The 19,275-nt window shown below is 36.6% G+C and overlaps 1 protein-coding gene across 15 annotated transcripts in view; it reads left to right on the forward strand.

Annotated features, from left to right (window-relative positions):
• NAALADL2 (N-acetylated alpha-linked acidic dipeptidase like 2) overlaps positions 1-19,275 on the forward strand; it is a 1,511,782-nt gene that overhangs the window by 586,884 nt on the left and 905,623 nt on the right. Inside the window, exon 1 of one of the 15 annotated variants that reach the window (XM_068547436.1) lies at positions 7,453-7,537. The exons of the other annotated variants lie outside the window; for them this stretch is intronic. The gene's annotated coding sequence lies outside the window, so the exon portion shown is untranslated. Of the gene's footprint in view, positions 1-7,452; positions 7,538-19,275 lie in introns of those variants that run through there. 15 annotated transcript variants of the gene reach the window in all.

Raw genomic sequence — 19,275 nt, forward strand, 5'->3', positions numbered from 1 at the left:
TACTAACCTCGTCAGAGGTGGAGAGACGGAACTGAAGGGTGATTCTTTGCCTATGTATGCTTCAGGGTTTAGAAAGCTATGTTTACATTATCCTATAATATTTACTGATTCTGGCGGTTTAGGGACAAAGTGAAGAGGCAGAGGAGAGAAAAAAAAACTAGAAAAAGAATGGCAAAAAAATGTGATGAGAAAATATGATATCTGAAACTGTATAATTTTCTTTTTAGTTTTTTTCTCTCAAAAGAGGAAAATTTCTGTTAACCTTTTTTTCCTAATGAACGAGCACATCATTTGCTTAGGGAAAGTTGTTTGTGTTAGCTTTTCTGTTCTATTGTGTTGATGAATTGCAGGTTTTTCAGACCTCATACTTTCATTACACAATTTTCTGACTTCAATTACACTTCTCAGAATACAACAGGTAATGAGTAATGGAATTGTTCACAGGGCTTTTAAAAGTTACAATTAAGGAATGAGATAAAAACATATTATAGAATTTTCTACTGGGATGTCTTGTATTCAGTTAGGTTGCAGATCAACTGGAATTTTTTTTTTTTAATTTTTTTGCAATTTTATTTATTTATTTTTTTAAACTTATTTATTTACTTATTTTTGGCTGCGTTGGGTCTCTGTTGCTGCACACTGGCTTTCTCTAGATTCAGGGAGCGGGGGCTGCTCTTTGTTGCAGTATGCGGGCTTCTCATTGTGGTGGCTTCTCTTGTTGCGGAGCACGGGCTCTAGGCGTGCAGGCTTCAGTAGTTGTGGCACTCGGGCTCGGTAGTTGTGGCTCACAGGCTCTAGAGCGCAGGCTCAGTAGTTGTGGCACACGGGCTTAGTTGCTCCGTGGCATGTGGGATCTTCCCGGACCAGGGCTCGAACCCATGTCCCCTGCATTGGCAGGCGGATTATTAACCACTGCACCACCAGGGAAGTCCCAACTGGAATTTTTAAAATCTTAACCTTTAAATTGCTCATATGCTGTGACTTAAAAAATTTGTGAAAATATAGAGATGGAGTGATTTACTTCAAAATCTAATAATAAACCCATTGTGGATTGGTTGAGTAATCCAGACAAGAGGCAGTGTTATATGATTAACAGTAACATAAAAAAAAATATTCAAATAGAGACACTTTCAGCTGACTATGTGTCCTGGGACAAAGAGAGGAGAATTAGAAAGGGGGTGGGGGGCAGGTTCACCAAAGATGCAGTTGCCCATTGCACTAGAGTACACACCAAACAATTTTCTTTGTATTAAAGACTACTGAATTTTAAGAAAACCAGATGTATATTACAGTTTTTATACAATGTAAATTCTGTTAACCAACCTTTCTTTAATCAAATAGCTTGATTGACCTGTATTCCCTGTCATCTTTTTAAAACATACCAAGTTAAGGTTGGGGCACATTGAATGCTTTTAGAGTTGCCTACCTGGGTACCTCTGCTCCCTCCTCTTGAGTTGTATGCCTACCTTACTGAAAACTAGTAGAGCTTTGATAATTGAGAGCTCATTCTAAAGCCTGTTTTATTTGTTGGTTTTCATTTGTACCCTCAAGCAATTATCTGCAATAATGTCAGACAGGTAAAGACCACTAATGCTTAAAGAAGAGAGTAAATGATTATAAAAATAGCAAAAAAGAGAAAATGCTAAATTGAGAAAAGGGTAAAAGACAAAAGAGAGGAAGATTTAACCAAAAATCGAAGGGGAAAAGAAGGGGTAAAACAAAAAAGATGGTGATGATTAGTGTAGATAACAGAACTGGTATGTTTAATCATGTTTCCTTGGATTAAGGTTATTTTCATGCTTTATACTTTGGCATCATTAAAGTTCTAGTCAATGTGAGTGACATTATCTGAAAATTCCCTTTATTCTTATTTCTAATCTATTCCAAAAGTAAATAGCACCTGGTGTTGAAAATTACATCATTTGTTTTCTATAATAATAATAATAGCAAACATATATGTAGCACTAACTATATGGCAGGCATTATGCTTTGTACATGACACATATATTCATTTGACGCTTACAACCACCAACAGGGTGCTCTATTATCACCCCATTTTACAGATAAGGAAATGAAGGCAGCCAAACACTGGGACGTATTTACTGGAAACATATCCCTATCCCGCCAAACACATAAAAGTCATTTTGTAGGATTCAAATTGCAGACATGCTCTGGTTAGATGTTATTTGTCTTCTAAGCAAAACACCTCATTTTACACCTGAGGAAACTCAGGTTCAAAGAAGGAAAAGGACTTCCTCAAGGGCCTGCAATAGGTAGGCTTGCAAAGAGTGAATCTTGGGACTTCACTTAGATTTCCTGATGTGTAATCCGGTTGCCCTCCATCACTGAATTTTGGTGCAAGTCAACAGAATTTTAAACAAAACTTTGATACATTTTGACTTTCATATTCAAATCAACATAACTATTACAGATTTTCAGCTTATAAATTTTCATATGAATCCTGGGAATAATCTGCATGTTGGATCCGGGTCTGCTGAAATACCTAGAGGTAAACCAACATTTCAACACATGGGAGATTCATTTTTTGGCTAGATTTTTTTCTATGTCTGAGAAAGCACAAATATTTTTTTTTATTAAGAATCACCTCCCACTCCAGGCAAAACCTATATGTTCATCTATTTGTTTATGCACTTCAGAGCTAAATCCCTGTCTGCAATACTATTGTCAAATTGTATCTGTTTATGCTAGCAGCAATGAAGACTAATCATCTATTAGAAGGAAAACCATTTATCAACCTGGAGAAATACTGAACTTTTAGAAGAAAATCTAATATCTGTAGAGTTGATCCTGCCTGAGAAATACCAATTTAAAGATTATAACTTTATGACGATTGTAAAAGGCCAAAACATTCAATTAAATTTTTAAACATAAAAGTGTAAACACAATTGTTGAAAAATTTACTACTCGTTTTTCAGCATTTAGGGAGCACATTCCCTGTTTCCTTTACTTTGGAACTGAAGCAAAATAATATAGCTAAGAAGGCATCTACTCTATTTTGTATCAAGGATTTTAACATAAATTTAATATATTTTTCTCCCATCTACAGGTCTGGCATTATAAAAGTTTTCCAAAATTAAGTTTACTTTATTAACATTAAAAAGCAGGCTAACAACAGTAGCTAGTAAGGAGAAAAGTATATGTTTAAAAGATAAATATTTTAAATTTTTTCTCCCAAGATTTATTTGTAGAATTGTCTTTTTATACTGCACACGCTTTTCTTTTTTTTCTTTTTTTTTTTTTAATTTTATTTATTTATTTATGGCTGTGTTGGGTCTTCGTTTCTGTGCGAGGGCTTTCTCTAGTTATGGCAAGTGGGGGCCACTCTTCATCGCGGTGCGTGGGCCTCTCACTATCGCAGCCTCTCTGGCTGCGGAGCACAGGCTCCAGACGCGCAGGCTCAGCAATTGTGGCTCACGGGCCTAGTTGCTCCGCGGCATGTGGGATCTTCCCAGACCAGGGCTCGAACCCGTGTCCTCTGCATTGGCAGGCAGATTCTCAACCACTGCGCCACCAGGGAAGCCCGCACATGCTTTTCTTAAGGAGTCTTGGCCTTGACAATTATTAGATTTATTTGAAATGTATTAAATTTTGTGTACTCCAATTTACTGAAGAAAGCATATTTCTTGCAATGCTTACTCTTAAGTGCATCAGTTATTCGTAGAATAGCCCCCTAATTAGTACCACTGGCCATATTATTCCCTGATATTAAAACAGTATGGTAACTTTATCAAAATAACAAGGAATTTAATTGTGGCTAAGACTTATTTATGGAATAATAAATACATACGGAAGTCAGGCTTCTGAATTGTTGCTGATGAGTACTTAGTGTACCGTTAACTAATTAGCTCCTGGAAGTGCTTGTGTCATGTTAACTAAGGCAGGCATTTGACACAGGCATTTTTCAATATTAAAATTATTAGCAAATTGTTATTTTTATATATAACCTTTTACTTTGTAGGTTTTATTAGGTTTTGCAGGAGGATGCAAGAATGCTTTCTCACTTCAGATGGAGAACTTCTCGGTTTTAACTACCTTTCATTGGTGTGCCAGATAGGTAGATTTGAGAAACATAAAAAATAGCAAATTAGCTGTTAGCTCAGAAGTCAGCTTTCACCAGAGGATCTAGGACCTATTAAAAGAAATATAAATTACTTTTGCAGTTCATTGCCCTGCCCTACATCTAAAATATGTAATATACATAAACTTCAACTTGTAGCTCAGTTCAGTTCAACATGCATTTGTTGACCAGCTCTTATGAACCAGGTTCTTTGTTAGGCTATGGAGACAGAAGGAGAGAGGAGACGTGATCCCTTCCCTTGAGAAGCATTCAGCTCATCAGGGGAAGACGTATCAGTAAACATAGCATGGTACTACAATAGAAGTATTGGCAAGCCTATGCTCAGCCTGACTAGGCCGTAGGATCTTTTTGGAACTCTTGCTAAGATTCTGTAGACCAGGAGTTGGCCACCATTTTCTATGAAGGGCCAGAGAGTAAATATTTTCAGCTTTGTCAGACATGCAATCTCCATCACACCCACTCCACTCTCCCATTGTAGCTCAAAAACGAGAACGGACATATACAATATTTCAGGGAAAGAGCATGAGCCACTTTCAAACCTCTAGTGGAAATAATCTTGCTAGACTAGTACCTGCTGCTGGAGTAGGAATTTTAACCTGTGTATCCTTCCCACCACACTCACCTCCTTTATTCTTTCTCTTTCCTTTTTTTGTTTTCTTCTCATTCTTTTTTTCTTTCCTATCCTGAGTTGAAGCCTGACTCCATAATCATAATCAGTTATTCTTATAGCCTGGAAAACAAAGAGATTTCAGTTCCTTATTTCATGATAAGAACTCTCAATAATAATACCAAACATTTTAAAACTTTTTTGTATGCAGACCATGCTCAATTACGTTATAGCTCGTTTAATCCTTAAAACGACCCTGTGAGGTAGGTATCATTTTAATTTTACATATAAGGAAAGTAAGCCTTGGAGAGAGGGGAAGTGATTTGCTCAAGACCATGCAGCTGGCAGAAGATGGGAAACAGTATGCTAATTGCACTGTATCACAGCCATGACTTTTAACACACTACAGCATGCATAGAAAACTCTAGTCCCATTTATGGAATCAATAGCTAGGGTGACCAACATCTTTGTCCCAGTTTGGCTGAGGCTCAGGGATTTCCCCAGACGGGAGACTTTCAGTGCCAAAACTGGGAAGGTTCCAGGCCAACCAGGACAATCTGATCCCTCTCAATAAATAGCCCCAGCTTTGATTGCAGTGCCTCTTAAAGTTGAATGTGCCTAGGAATCGCTTGGAAAACTTGAATGTGCCTAGGAATCGCTTGGAAATCTGGTTATCAGATTCTGGTTCGGATTCTTGTTGAGTAGACAGGGACAGGGCCTGGGGATCTTCATTTCGAACCAGCTCCCACGTGATGCTGCTTTTATCTCTTTCTATGCTAAATAATGAAGTATCCTTGTCCAATCTCAGGGCTCACCCAGACCTTATCAATCAGAATCTGCCTTTTAACAAGATTCCCCAGGTGATTCACACATTCAAGTGTCAAGAGCTCAGTTCTAGCCCACCTCTGATTAGAGTAAAATAATCTTTACCTGTGTTTTTCTTTTTTTTTTTTTTCCTGATTTAAGTAAGCCTTCCTGAATACAACAAAACTCCTTTCACTAATCTGCCTTAGTTCACCTTTCTGGGAGTCCGGCCACCTCTTTTCATGTACATTTACCTCTTGGCTCTTTCCTTATTTTTCCTAATACCCTGTAATGTTCTTGAACCCAATTATTTAAGCTCAATGTTGGATGTTTGTTTCTGTGGCTATTATTCCACAAAATGACCACTATTCCACCTGAAAAAAATCAGATGTTCAGCATCAAAGGGGGCCTTAAATTTGTTTACTCTCAACTATAAAACTGTCCATCAGAATATAGTATGTATGACTGTGAAAATAGTAAATTACTGTCTCACAATACTCCCCTGTGTCACCAGCAAAAAAAAAAAAAAAGAATAAAATGAAATTTATTTGCGGTAGGTGCTTCCTCTTGCCATTGTTTGAGTGTAATGGAAGGTTGTAGAAATTATACTGAGGGTTATTTCTATGTTTCTACTACATGTTAGGCAATCTTCTAGGTAATTTACATTTTATCATTTAATATTCATAATGACTCTATGAGGTAAGATACTCATATTATCCCCAATTATCAGGTGAAGCTACTGAGCAGGAAAACACTAATAACTTGTCCAAGATCAAAGAGCTAGTAAGCGGTCAAGTCAGGATTAGGGAGCAGGCCCAGTGAAAATGCTCTTGACACTACACTACATGCTGACTGTATTTCAGCTCCACGGTTGTTTCTTCCATAGCACTGACCACAATTTATAATTATCTATTTTCATTTTCACTTTCAATCTGCCCTCTTCTCAAGATTTAACCTCCTTCTGAAAAGGGATCATGTTTGTTTGGCTCCCTGTTATATTTCAAGTGCCTGGCACATAGTAGGTGTTCAGTAAATATTTGTTAAATGAGTGAATAAACGACAAAATAATGTAAGATCAGTAGTCTACATACATATACAAAGTATAAAGAAGAGAGAAAGATTGTCAGCCTGGGGGAATTGGGGTCTCCTAAAACACTCCAATCTGAGAAATGGTGTGACTTTGGAAGCTGGGTTGATGCTTTCACAGTATCTACTGGTCAAACTTCCATCTGAGACAATTACAAGTCTCCACGTTAATAGGAAGCTGGAAAAGGCTTTTCAAGAAGTTATATACATACATATGCATAAAATTTGGTGTATATATATTTCATTTTATTTTAGGTTTAAGAAGTCAAAATACAGTCTTCTCTCATGTTAGCTGGGGATTGTTTCCAGGACCCCGGTGGAAACCAAAATCTGCAGATGCTCAAGTCCCTTCCATAAAATAGCAAAGTACAGTTGGCCCTAGGTATCCGCGGGTTCTGCATTCAAGGTTGGCTGAAACCATAGATGCAGAACCTGGAACTACTGAGGGTCAGCTGTAGTTATTTTTTGCTTTGCTTTAAAGGAAGTCTTTGGGCTTATTTGGAAATAATGCTGCTGCCATAAGGTATCTTCAGAACATTTAAAAATCATGCTTCCTAAGTTAATTTGGAAGATGTTGCAACAGCATTTGACTTAAAGCAGTAAACTGAGTTTGCAGTACAGCTTGAAACATCTATTGTGGTTAAGATGAGCCATGTAATAGCCTTAAATACTTACTACTGCTCTGAAATTAAATCCTGTGTTTCCAGCTTGCCAGGTTCCCTGCTCATTATCGCCTCTTTATCTTTGTTCACTACTGTTCCCACCTGGAATGCCTCTCCCTTTGATTAGGCCTGTTTGAGATCTGAAGCTCTTTAGGGCCTACCCACAATCCCCCAGTGCTGTGGAGCAGTCCAAGAGGATCTCAGCCGCGCTGACCATTGCCTCCTCTGCCCTCTGGTACTTTCATCTCTGCCACCACCTCTCGTGATTCATTTTACGGGGTGAGTGGTCTTTCCTTATTCTTTTGTTGTTTGTTATGAGTAATTCTTGTCTCCATAACTAGATCATACTTTCCTGAATACAGCAGGTGCTGTATCTTATATATCCCAGAATCTTAACCAAACCTAGAACTGGACATATATCAGATATGCAGGAAATACTCCTTGAATGATTCACTTGATTTGAATATTGTCTAAAGTTGCGCATGTATGTGTCATTTCTTTTGGCGTTATGTGGAATGTTGTTTACCCCAGGACTTTTCCAAATTATTTAAACCTGCTTCTAAACCCAAATACAGCTACTGGAAGGCTTTTTGGTTTGTTTCTTCACAGAACATAGTTCTTTGTGATTGGGAGTCTGAGGTAGAAGGAAAGCAGAGAGAAAAATCATTTCATCTTCCTGCTAAGTGTACAGGGCCCTTGGGGCTTTTAACAGCCACCTCTAAATCAGTTGAACAGATATTTTTACTAGAAGATGGGATGTAGTCTCTGAAATGTTGAAAAGTTCCTTTGTCAAATTGTTATTACTGTTTGCATTTTACAGTCAACAAAACCCAGAACATATTTGGATATATTTTTGTTAAGTCTTTTCTTTTTGGATGCTGTGAGCATGTGACTTATATATTCTTATGTGTGTACAGCTTTCTGTGGATGAGTAAATCAGTTCCTTACAGGTTTTTTAAATTTTATTTTTGGCACAGTTAATCTCATCACTGTACAATTTCTATTTCAATTTAGTCACAATTATTAGAAAGATGATTAATTTTATATATAACCCATTATCTTAGAAATTAGATTTTAAAGGTAAATAGTCTTGGATACAAATTAAGCATTCTGTGATGCCTGTCCACTCTCCCAAGTCTTACAGGTGCCTAGTTAATTTCTTTTATAGTGTAAGAAATGTTACCCTAGGGGCCAGAAAAAAGATAGTGATATGTATGTAACCAATGGCACTGCTAGTAAATTTGGACCAGTTTACAAGTTAACAAGTATCAGACTGAGAGTAAGTAGGTTGAAGTAAGTAGGTTGCTTTAGACCAGACTAGTTGGGAGAAATGAGGTGCTAAAAATACATTTACCTACTAGGCTTGCGGAGAACATGTGACGCTAACCCAGTTGTAGAAAAATGTGGAAGAAAAACAGCCACACAAGCGCTCTTCACCCTTCAGCTGAATAGAGTTAGGGAGGTCAGGTGAATATCCTAATCCATTCCTGGGTGAGGCCTAAGAAGCAGTATCCAGCTGATCATCATAAAGAAAATTCCTGGGGCTACAGATCCCAGGTCTGAGATGAGATTTGGGAAACTTTGTTTTAGAAACAGTCCCCCCAAGAGATTCAGATTATCAGCTAAGCTTGAGAATTACTGATTTCCCAGACTTCAGGAGGCTTGGTTCTAGGCCAATTTTGGAACCAGGAATTCAGGCAGTTTCTTTGACCAACTAAAAATCAGGTGGGCTAACAATCTACCAGTGGCCCAGTCAAAACTGGATTCTGGTAGTGGTGGGAGCTTTGTGTGCCATTTGGAGGAGTTTGCGTTTTATGCTATAGGGGAAAGGAAGCCACTCAACCTCCTAGGGTCCCTTCTAGTGCCATGCTGGTCAAGCCATCGTTACTTACAAAGAGTCACTAGAAAATTATATTCTTACATTGAGCAAATTGAGTACTCTCAGCTTAGTAAAAACTGGTATAAAGGAAAAGGAATTTTTTCGTTATTTTTTTTTAATAATTTTATTTAGTTAGTTAGTTTTGGCTGCTTTGGGTCTTCGTTGCTGTGCAGGCTTTCTCTAGTTGTGGCGAGTGGGGGCCATTCTTCATGGCGGTGCTTGTGCTTCTCATTGCGGTGGCTTCTCTTGTTGCGGAGCATGGGCTCTAGGCGTGCGGGCTTCAATATTTGTGGCACGAGGGCTCAGTAGTTGTGGCTCACGGGCTCTAGAGCACAGGCTCAGTAGTTGTGGCGCACGGGCTTAGGTGCTCCGCGGCCTGTGGGATCTTCCCGGACCAGGGCTTGAATCCGTGTCCCTTGCATTGGCAGGCGGGTTCTTAACCACTGCGCCACCAGAGAAGTCCCTTGTTGTTATTTTTTTAAAAATAAATGCTTTATTTTATCCTTAAATGTTCTTATTTTGTGAAAAAAGGTAAGCCCAAATGCAACATTTTTATGGTATTTTTCTAATATAAAAAATCAATCTAATGATGACCAAATGCTTGTGCTAAATTTTGTCTGGAGCAGCAGTTCAAACTTTAGCTGCCTCAGAACCACCTGGAGAGCATATTAAAGCACATCTTGTTGGGCCTCAGTCCCAAGGTTTCTGACTGAGAATGGGGTGGGCATAGAATTTTCATTTCTGGTAATTCTCAGGTGATGCTGATGTCGCTGGTCATAAGATCATACTTTGAGAACGGCTGTCCTAGAGGGTAGAGTGAGAACAGAGGAGGTAATAATTTTCATTAGTGTTTTTCAAACTTAGTAAATTTAGTACTTAATTTTTGTAAGAGTGTTACCCAAAGGGTGAAAACTCCACATACCGTCATTATGTATATTAAAATGCTAATTTGGTAATATACCACTATAAAAGAGAACCATGTTTTTTAATCCTAATAAAGTAAAAACAGGGACCAAGTAGTATAGTCATTAGACAGTAAGAGTATATGCTGATTTAACATAAATATTAGGTACAATGTAACTATTTTGGCTTTTCTAAAGAAAAACATTTTACTCTGTGTTCTTTGGAAGAAGTTAGTGATATCTACAGACTGTATTTTGGTTATCAATGCAAGAATCTATATACATGTATTTAAAAGGTTTTTCTTTTTATGGCGAGAAATCATTTTTTTTAAACAAACACAAAGGGAAATGTTAACATGACCTATTGTGAATACAAATTATTTCCCTTTTTTTAAAAATTATTTATTTATTTATTTATTTATGGCTTTGTTGGGTCTTTGTTTCTGTGCGAGGGCTCTCCCTAGTTGCGGCAAGTGGTGGCCACTCTTCATCGCGGTGCGTGGGCCTCTCACTATCGTGGCCTCTCTTGTTGCGGAGCACAGGCTCCAGACGCGCAGGCTCAGTATTTGTGGCTCACGGGCCTAGTTGCTCTGCGGCATGTGGGATCTTCCCAGACCAGGGCTCGAACCCGTGTCCCCTGCATTGGCAGGCAGACTCTCAACCACTGCGCCACCAGGGAAGCCCCAAGAGAGAAATAATTTTATAACACATCTAGGAGTTTGTATAATAATTTTTCTAAAACCCTATTTTTGCCATCAAAATTAGTATTAAAAAGCTTAATGTTGAAAAGTTGTGTTTTTGTTTTAAATGGTTGCATTTACAGATAATTTTTTTTTAAATTTTATTGGAGTGTATTTGATTACAGTGTTGTATTTCTGCGGTACAGCAAAGTGAATCAGTTATACATACACATGTATCCACTGTTTTTTAGATTCTTTTCCCATATAGGTCATTACAGAGTATTGAGTAGAGTTCGCTGTGCTATACAGTAGGTCTTATTAGTTACCTATTTTATATATAGTAGTGTGTTTATCTCGATCCCAGTCATCCAACGTATCCCCTCCCCTCCAGTAACCATAAGTTTGTTTTCTACGTACATAACTCTATTTGTTTTGTAGATGAGTTCATTTGTACCCTTTTTTAAGATTCCACATATAAGCAATGTCATATGATATTTGTCTTTGTCTTTATCTGACTTGCTTCACTTAGTATGACAATCCCTAGGTCCATCCATGTTGCTGCAAATGACATTATTTCATTCTTTTTTATGACTGAGTAGTATTCCGTTGTAGTATATATATGTACCATATCTTCTTTATTCATCTGTCGATGGACATTTAGGTGGCTTCCATGTCCTGACTATTGTAAATAGTGCTGCAATGAACACTGGGGTGCATGTATCTTTTCGAATTATGGTTTTCTCCGGATATATGCCTAGGAGTGGGGTTGCAGGATCATATGTTAGCTCTATTTTTAGTTTTTTAAGGAGCCTCCATACTTTTCTCCACAGTGGTTGTACCAATTTACATTCCCACCAACAGTGTAGGCAGGTTCCCTTTTCTCCACATCACAGATATAATTTGAGATTGTCTGAAGCAGCTTTGGTCTTCCACAAAAATTTTTAGATAAAGAGTACTTTTTAAATTCTATTTTTCTCAATCTGGGATGAATAACTTGTACAGGCTATAGAGATGAAATTATAATTCTATAATAGTTGACTATGGTCAAACTTATTAGATATATCTTTACACTGTCAGGACATTTAGTACTCCTAACATCTTAGCAGTTTGTGATAGACTCATGCAACTTAAAAAATACATATTTAGAATTTATATTTTTTTAAAATACAAAGAATGATAGAGTTAGTTAAAGGATAAAGGGCTATTTACTAGCACAGCCATGAAAAGATTAACAACATCTGGACTGATGTTGAAAAGATTAACAACATCTGGACTGATGTTGAGTAACGTGTGTTTATATTATTATACTTTAATTTTCTTAAATGATAAATGAAAGAGATAGATTATCACCCGGTAGCCTCAAAATACTTTCTCATTTATTCATTGATGCGAGAATTCAACAGCAGTATCGATTAGCTAATCTTCTAAATGCAAAATCTGGATCTTTTTAACAACATAAATAATATTTCTTGATTTTTATCTTTATGCCAAATTTACTTATTGGTTTCATATCCAAATGATGTATTTACCAAATATTGTATAACAGAAAGAAGCAAAACAAAATGGTGATAAAATAGTGCTTAAGAAATTGATTTTATTTGCTAAAATGTTTCTTGGCTGCCTTTTGAGTTTAATCACACACAGTGAGTATGTTTAGTGGATGGGAGTTTAAACCCCTCCAAATGTAAAGGGCAGTGATTAGAATCGGTACATTTACAGTTGAGGAATGGATCTTGACTAACCCCATACAGAATTTTATTTCAGTCTTATGTAACACATGGTTTTAACCTGGCCAACAATTTTTCTTTTAATCTTTAATCCCTTCAGAAAAACTAAAGGAAGTGATGGAGGGATACCATTGGCTATCTGTAGTCCAAATAAGTAAAATGTTAGACAACAGCCATATCGTCTAAAACTATTTAGCTTTATTTTTATTTACTCAAAGTCAATTATGCCACATCTTCCAAAGGGATAAGTGCACACTGGGGAATATTTTGCGGAGAGAACATTACTATCTAAGAGCCTTAAAGCACTTGACCTTCATTCGGCATCTACAGTCTGTTCCGTAACTTGCTCTGGTATCACCATTTGGTTCTGTGTCATTGCTTCAAAACATTTGTTTTAGCAACAGAATTCTCTTAATATAGCTTTAAGTGGTGCCATTTTCTGTCTGAACTTAAGGAATGCTTATCTCAAAGGATAAAAATGGAGAAACCCGATGGCTTTGTTTGTAAAATAATTGATTCACCAGCTTTCATCAAATAGTTCTTGGCCAGCTGAGGAAAAGTGAAACCAGTTTTGCCGATGAGATCTTGCTGCCTAGTGGATTTTAATGGAATGATTTGGTGTGTCCGTTAGCAGCCTTTACCCAAGCTGTCTATTCTACGCTTAGCAGTACCTTGTCTAGAATGATAAAGTCTGGTGTCATAAAGTAAGAATGTTCTTTCAGCACAGGATAGTTCAAGGCTCTCAGATGGCACTAAACTGTGCATCTCCCACTGGGTTCCCACACATGACCTACTTGTTTACCAACTTTTAAAATTATAAACAAGTACATTATATAATGTTTGGTGTAGAGTGATAGAGGTTACCTCCTTTTAAAAATATATAGGTACTATAACTTCAGAACTACCAGATTTTAACTTCCTACTGAAATGTCTTGGCTCTTGAGATTTGCACTATTTCTTGATTTTACTGTATAACATACGTCTCATTCTTTCAGGAACTGGCTTATTTTTCTTTTATTCATAGAGTGCCCGTGGAGGGGGGGGGTCCCATAATTGTATGTTGCCCTCTTCTCTTGGCCATAGTTTATGGGCCCAAAGGTGGGCTTCTAATATAATCTTACAGACTGAGGCACTAAAGAGAGACCAATTCTATTTTTTTTTTTTTTCAGTTGCCTTTAACCTTTAATTTTTGTATGGGTTAACAAAAATCTTCCTATTTTCAGTTAAACATAAAGATCTTTTCTTTTTCTTTTTGAATGTTATTTTTTATACAGCAGGTTCTTATTAGTTATCCATTTTATACACATCAATGTATACACGTCAATCCCAATCTCCAAATTCATGACACCATCACCCCCCACCCCCGCCGCTTTCCCCGCTTGGTGTCCATACGTTGGTTCTCTACATCTGTGTCTCAACTTCTGCCCTGCAAACCAGTTCATCGGTACCATTTTTCTAGTTTCCACATATATGTGTTAATATACGATATTTGTTTTTCTCTTTCTGACTTACTTCACTCTGTATGACACTCTCTAGATCCATCCACGTCAAGAGAGACCAATTCTGATTATCCCAAATTTTACAGCCTGAGAGATTTTCTTGATGGCTCAGTTATTTGTCAATGGACAACTTCCCATGTAAAAGCTCACTCTCAGCAGGTCTGTTTTCCATTGATTATATACATATATAATGTGTAGAAAGAGAGGAAAACTAAAACCAACCTTTAGATAAGCAGAGAAGAGAGTTGGAGAATCTTGATGGTATTCAAGTTTGTAGCTCAAGTGGTGCTTGAAACCTTAGTGCACTCTGGCCTGTGGTTCAGCTTGATGGTTTGACATAACCCAGTATCCTTCTGCAAGTTTTTCCATTTTGCTTTTTCAAGTCTGAATTGGCCACAAGATGGGTACAGCAGAGGTCCTGAGGCACGGTGGGTGCTAAGAGAATGTGGTCTAACAAGGCTTAGGATACAGTGCGGATATTTGTCCTTCCTAGCAACCTCCCAAAAGACTACACTGTTTAGATACTGTAAGACTATGCTTTCTGGACCGATGTGTTTATTAAGGATTATTATTTTTTTAAAACAAAGTAACATACCTGGAAAATAAAAGCACAGAAAAACAGAAAAAGCTATTCTTACAGTCAATATGAAGGTTATCAGATACATCGTAAAAGACTACTCCTTAGAAAAAGAACAGGAACAAGAATGTACAGCAATGTCAGTAAGATTAATGAACATACTTTGTCTAGAACATACTGAGTGTACTCAAGCAAAGATCCATATATAGGAAACGGTGGACAGACTGTGGCTAATATCTTTTGAGGCATTGTGAGTTAATTCAGAAATATTTATTCCTGAATAAACATTTTGTATAGTCACTATTTTAGTAAACTATTTTTTCTTCATAATTAATGTGTTATGGCCATTATCTTTCTATCCTTCTAGAAGATTGAAAGCCAAATCTGGCCCATAACCTGTATTTGTAAATGTTTTTTGGAACAAAGCCATACCCATTCATTTAGTATTGTCCATGGCTGCTTTCACACTGTAACAGCAGAATTGAGTGGTTGTGATAGAACATATCACATATGCCCTGCAAAGCCTCAAGTATACTACCTGGCTACATATAGAGAAATTCTGTTGATCCCTGTTTTAAAAATTATTTTCCTGTTTCGTGTAAGAAAATTGGTTTTAATTTCCATTGTTTTGAAATATATTTAATGTTTCAGGAATAAAACCACTGTATAAATTTAAAAACAGATGCATTTTGTATCTCTTTTGTCCAGTACATCCTGTGTGTACCAACTTGTTTGATGGCTCAGTTCTTATGATAGCTCTCCTGATTGAGTCTTCCATTTGGAAAAAGTTCTCAGAATTTGAATCACATTCCTGAATGTTTTTTAACTTTCTAGTCCCTTCAGAAAGGGTCCTTCTTATATACAATTCTCCTGGTTGTATATAGCTCTTCAGGAGCAGCAGAGGTTTTCCTAAATCTCCTCCTCTCACCTATGTGGATTTCCACTCCTTAGGTTTTGATCAGTCTTGAGAACTACCCTAAGGTTAAGCCTTTTCACAAGTTTGAGACATAGCAGGGTTGAGAACTTAATTCCATGATATTGAAGGTTCATGCATTGTATCAGCTCTGGGTGGCACATACTAAGAAAACTGGATAAGAAACTGACATATAAGTTAAAATCTCACCTCTGACATTTACCAGAGTGCTACTAGGTAAAGTTATTTCATTTTTACAGTAGCCCACAAGGCTCTATATAGTGAGAAACATACATGCATATGTGTGCAATGGCGGGAGTCCATACTATGCCTTCTCACCTCATCTATGATTCTCTCCCTTCTTGCTATTCCTCACAGGACAGGTTGGCTCTCAATCTTTGCCCATTATACCCTTTCTCTCTGGGATACATTCTCCTAGATACCTGGGTGGTTTATTCTCTCATATCCTTGACGCCTTCCCTTGAAACTGTATTGAGAATTGTGCAGCCCCTTGCAATACACACATTCCGTATCCAATGTTGCTATTTCTTTTCTTTAGCACTTAGCATCGATGTTAAATATATTTTACTGCTCCATTTTGTCTGCCCTTTTGAGTTTCAGAAATTTTTGATTGTTTCCTGTATTCCTAGTACTTAGAATGGAAGGTTTTCTTAAAATATAGGTTGAACAAATGAATAAATGATATAAACTATTTGGAAGTGAATGAATGACACATATGATTTGGAAACGATGCAGATGGTATAAGTTAAATGTGTGTAAGTTATAAAAGAGCAGATTTCTATTGCAGTGTATTGCACACATTTTAAAGTTAGTTGCTTTTTCCAGGATTAGTAAACATTTCTGTACTACTAGAGTAGCTTGCCAGAATAAAAGTAGCCAACAACTCTATTCTTCAGTATTAGGGTCAAATACTGACTCTAACCATTTATGTTCTTAGAGCACTGAAATCTCCTCCAATTAGACTTAAAATTCATAATACCTACAGTAAGGAAATATACAAATCATTTTGCACATTTATTCTCCCTCCCTCTGTTCCTCTTTCCCAGCCTTTTCACTTCCATTAGGGACCTGGATCTCTTATATTCTATAGAGCTTAGGAATTCTACCTTCAGATTTCAAAGACTGATTTTTGTTTTTATTTATACATTATTAATCATGTACATTAGATTTTTTTCAATAAAAAGTATGTTGAATAAGCGAACACTGTAATTACAAAATAAACCAATTGCATATCATCTCAAGGAAGCACAGACTTATAAAGGTCATAATTTGGCAAAAAGAAAACAATTTAAAAATCCTATCACATTTTGAGACTAGGCTTTAAAACACACCATTTGGTGAACTTAACACTTTGGTATCATGTTCAACTTCACTGTTTACTATGTGAAATGAAACCATGACAACAATATTTGAGGGAGTTTTTCAGAATTTTTCTATTAATCAATGTATGTGTGTGCATGCATTTTAAAGCTCTTAAAAGAAGACAAGAAGCATATTCCAAATAAAACTATTTAAACTTTAGAGGAAAGCTTCTCCTGCCATTAGAGCAGTGCATTAAACTGTTGCTGCTCAAACGGCGATTCTCACGTCACACGTTAGCATTGATTTTTGTTAGCTTCTTTGTCTGAGACCTGATAAAGCATACAGATGTTTAATTTTAGGAAGCACTTATGGTATATCTAGTCATCACAGCTTAGGTACTAAGAAATGTGACTTTTCCTGCCTTACTGAAATCATATTAAGGAGTATGTGTTTTCAGAAAACAGAAGAATGATAAGTCAATTAGTTTTATGGTGGCAGTTAAAAGTCAACTTAGATCTAAACTTCTACTTTTTTTGGTTGAGATATGTTAAACTCTAATTTGGCTAGTTAAATAGAATGGTCAACTTCTTTTGAAGAAAAGCTTATTTATGTTACTATTTAAGGTATTAATTTTGTCAAATATTTGGTAAAACTTTATTAAAAGTTTTATAAGGGTTAAAAGCTCTTAAAAAATTATCCCAATACCGTATGTCAAATGATAACTTTTAAAAGACCTATCATAAATCATACAGTTAAGTTTAGTTTTTAATTTTGTTGACAGTAGTTTTGGTTGATTAACTTTGTTGATAGTCTTTTTTTTTTTGTGAGGGTGGAACTCATCTACAATTTTGGGGAAAAAAACTGATATTCTGAATAGTATAATATTCACCTGAAAAAATTCCTTTAACATTTTCAGTTAAGCAGAAGCAAAGATTATAACATGTATTATACATTTTAATAAGAACAAATTATACTATTCATCACTCATTCTATCATTCACTAAATATACATTTAGTACTTATTAAATGCAAGTTTAATTTAGAAATATTTGTGTGGCATTTCAGGAATTTTTAGGAAAAAAATGAAAACTTGCTTATATGTTCAATTTTTTTCCCAAAGTTTTATCAAGAGGACTTGATAAAAGTATAATTTCAGTTAAAATCAATTGAAATAATTAACAGATGCCAGGGACTTTAAAATATTAAGTTTGTAATTTTTTTTCATAGAGAATATAACAAGTACATAGGTTTAGTTAGACCTTTTCCACGAAATCCAACTTTAGCTATATATCACATGCATTTGGAAATTTTAAAAAAATTTAAAGAATGTAAAGTATTAAGAGTTTATATTATATATATGTGTATATATATATATTTTTTTTTTTTAAATATGGCAAGTGTTATGGGTTGTGCCCCCGCAAAAGACACATTGAAATCCTAACATCCAGTACTTGTCAATGTGACCTTAATTGGAGAGAGACCCTTTGCAGATGTAATCAAGTTAAAATGAGGTCAGACTAGATTAGGGTGGACCCAAAGTCCAATGACTCGTGTCCTTATAAGAAGCCATGTGAAGACACAGACATATGATGTCACATCACATGTGATATGTGGGAGAAGACCATGTGAAGATGGAAACAGACATAGAAGGGTGGTTCTTCAGGCCAAGAAAAGTCAGGGATTTCTGGCCACCAACAGAAGCTAGGAGAGAGGCATGGAACAAGTTCTCCCTCAGATCTCCCAGGAAGAAACAACCCCGCCAACACCTTGATATTCAGATTTCTTGCCTCCAGAAGTATGAGAGAATAAATTCCATTTTAAGACACCCAATTTGTGCTTATTTGTTATGACAGCCCCTAGAAGTTAAAACAGTGACTCTAATTTGTCCACAAAATCCCCTTATAGTCAATTAAAGAAGCTCATTGAACTTATATTGGAAACCACAAAAGACATAAACATATAGCTCCCATTTCAGGAAATTTAGCCATAAATGATGATTATAAAATTAATAGCTCTCTCCCACCCCCACCCAATGTCAGTAACATTTAGGACTAGGTACTGGTGCATAGGACAGGAAACCAAATAACAATAAATTCACCAGAATAGAAATTTTACTTACTGAAGTCCAGAGGTAGGCAGGAAGACAGGCGTTGGTGTGATGCTCTGTCTTGTGCCGTGGCATGTCTCACATGGCTATGATTCTAGGTCAAGATCATTGATTGAGCTTCAGCCACTACACGCACATTTGTCAGTTGGAAGAAAGCAGGTGAGGGTCACACCGGTCACACCCCCTCCCTTTACTAATACTTCTCAGAAGCCACACATTACACTTCTATTCCTATCCTATAAGCCAGATGTTAGTCACATGGCCACAGTTTGCTGCTAGGTAGGCTGGTAGGCCTTTTTTCCCAGTGGCTGTGTGCCTAGCTGAAAATCAGGGGTCCTAATAGTAATAAAGGAGAGGTAAATGGATATGGGGAAACCAGTTTCCACCACATCCAAGTATACAAAAATGAAA

This window comes from Eschrichtius robustus, chromosome 6 (genome assembly GCF_028021215.1).
Source record: "Eschrichtius robustus isolate mEscRob2 chromosome 6, mEscRob2.pri, whole genome shotgun sequence".
Classification (NCBI taxonomy): domain Eukaryota; kingdom Metazoa; phylum Chordata; class Mammalia; order Artiodactyla; family Eschrichtiidae; genus Eschrichtius; species Eschrichtius robustus.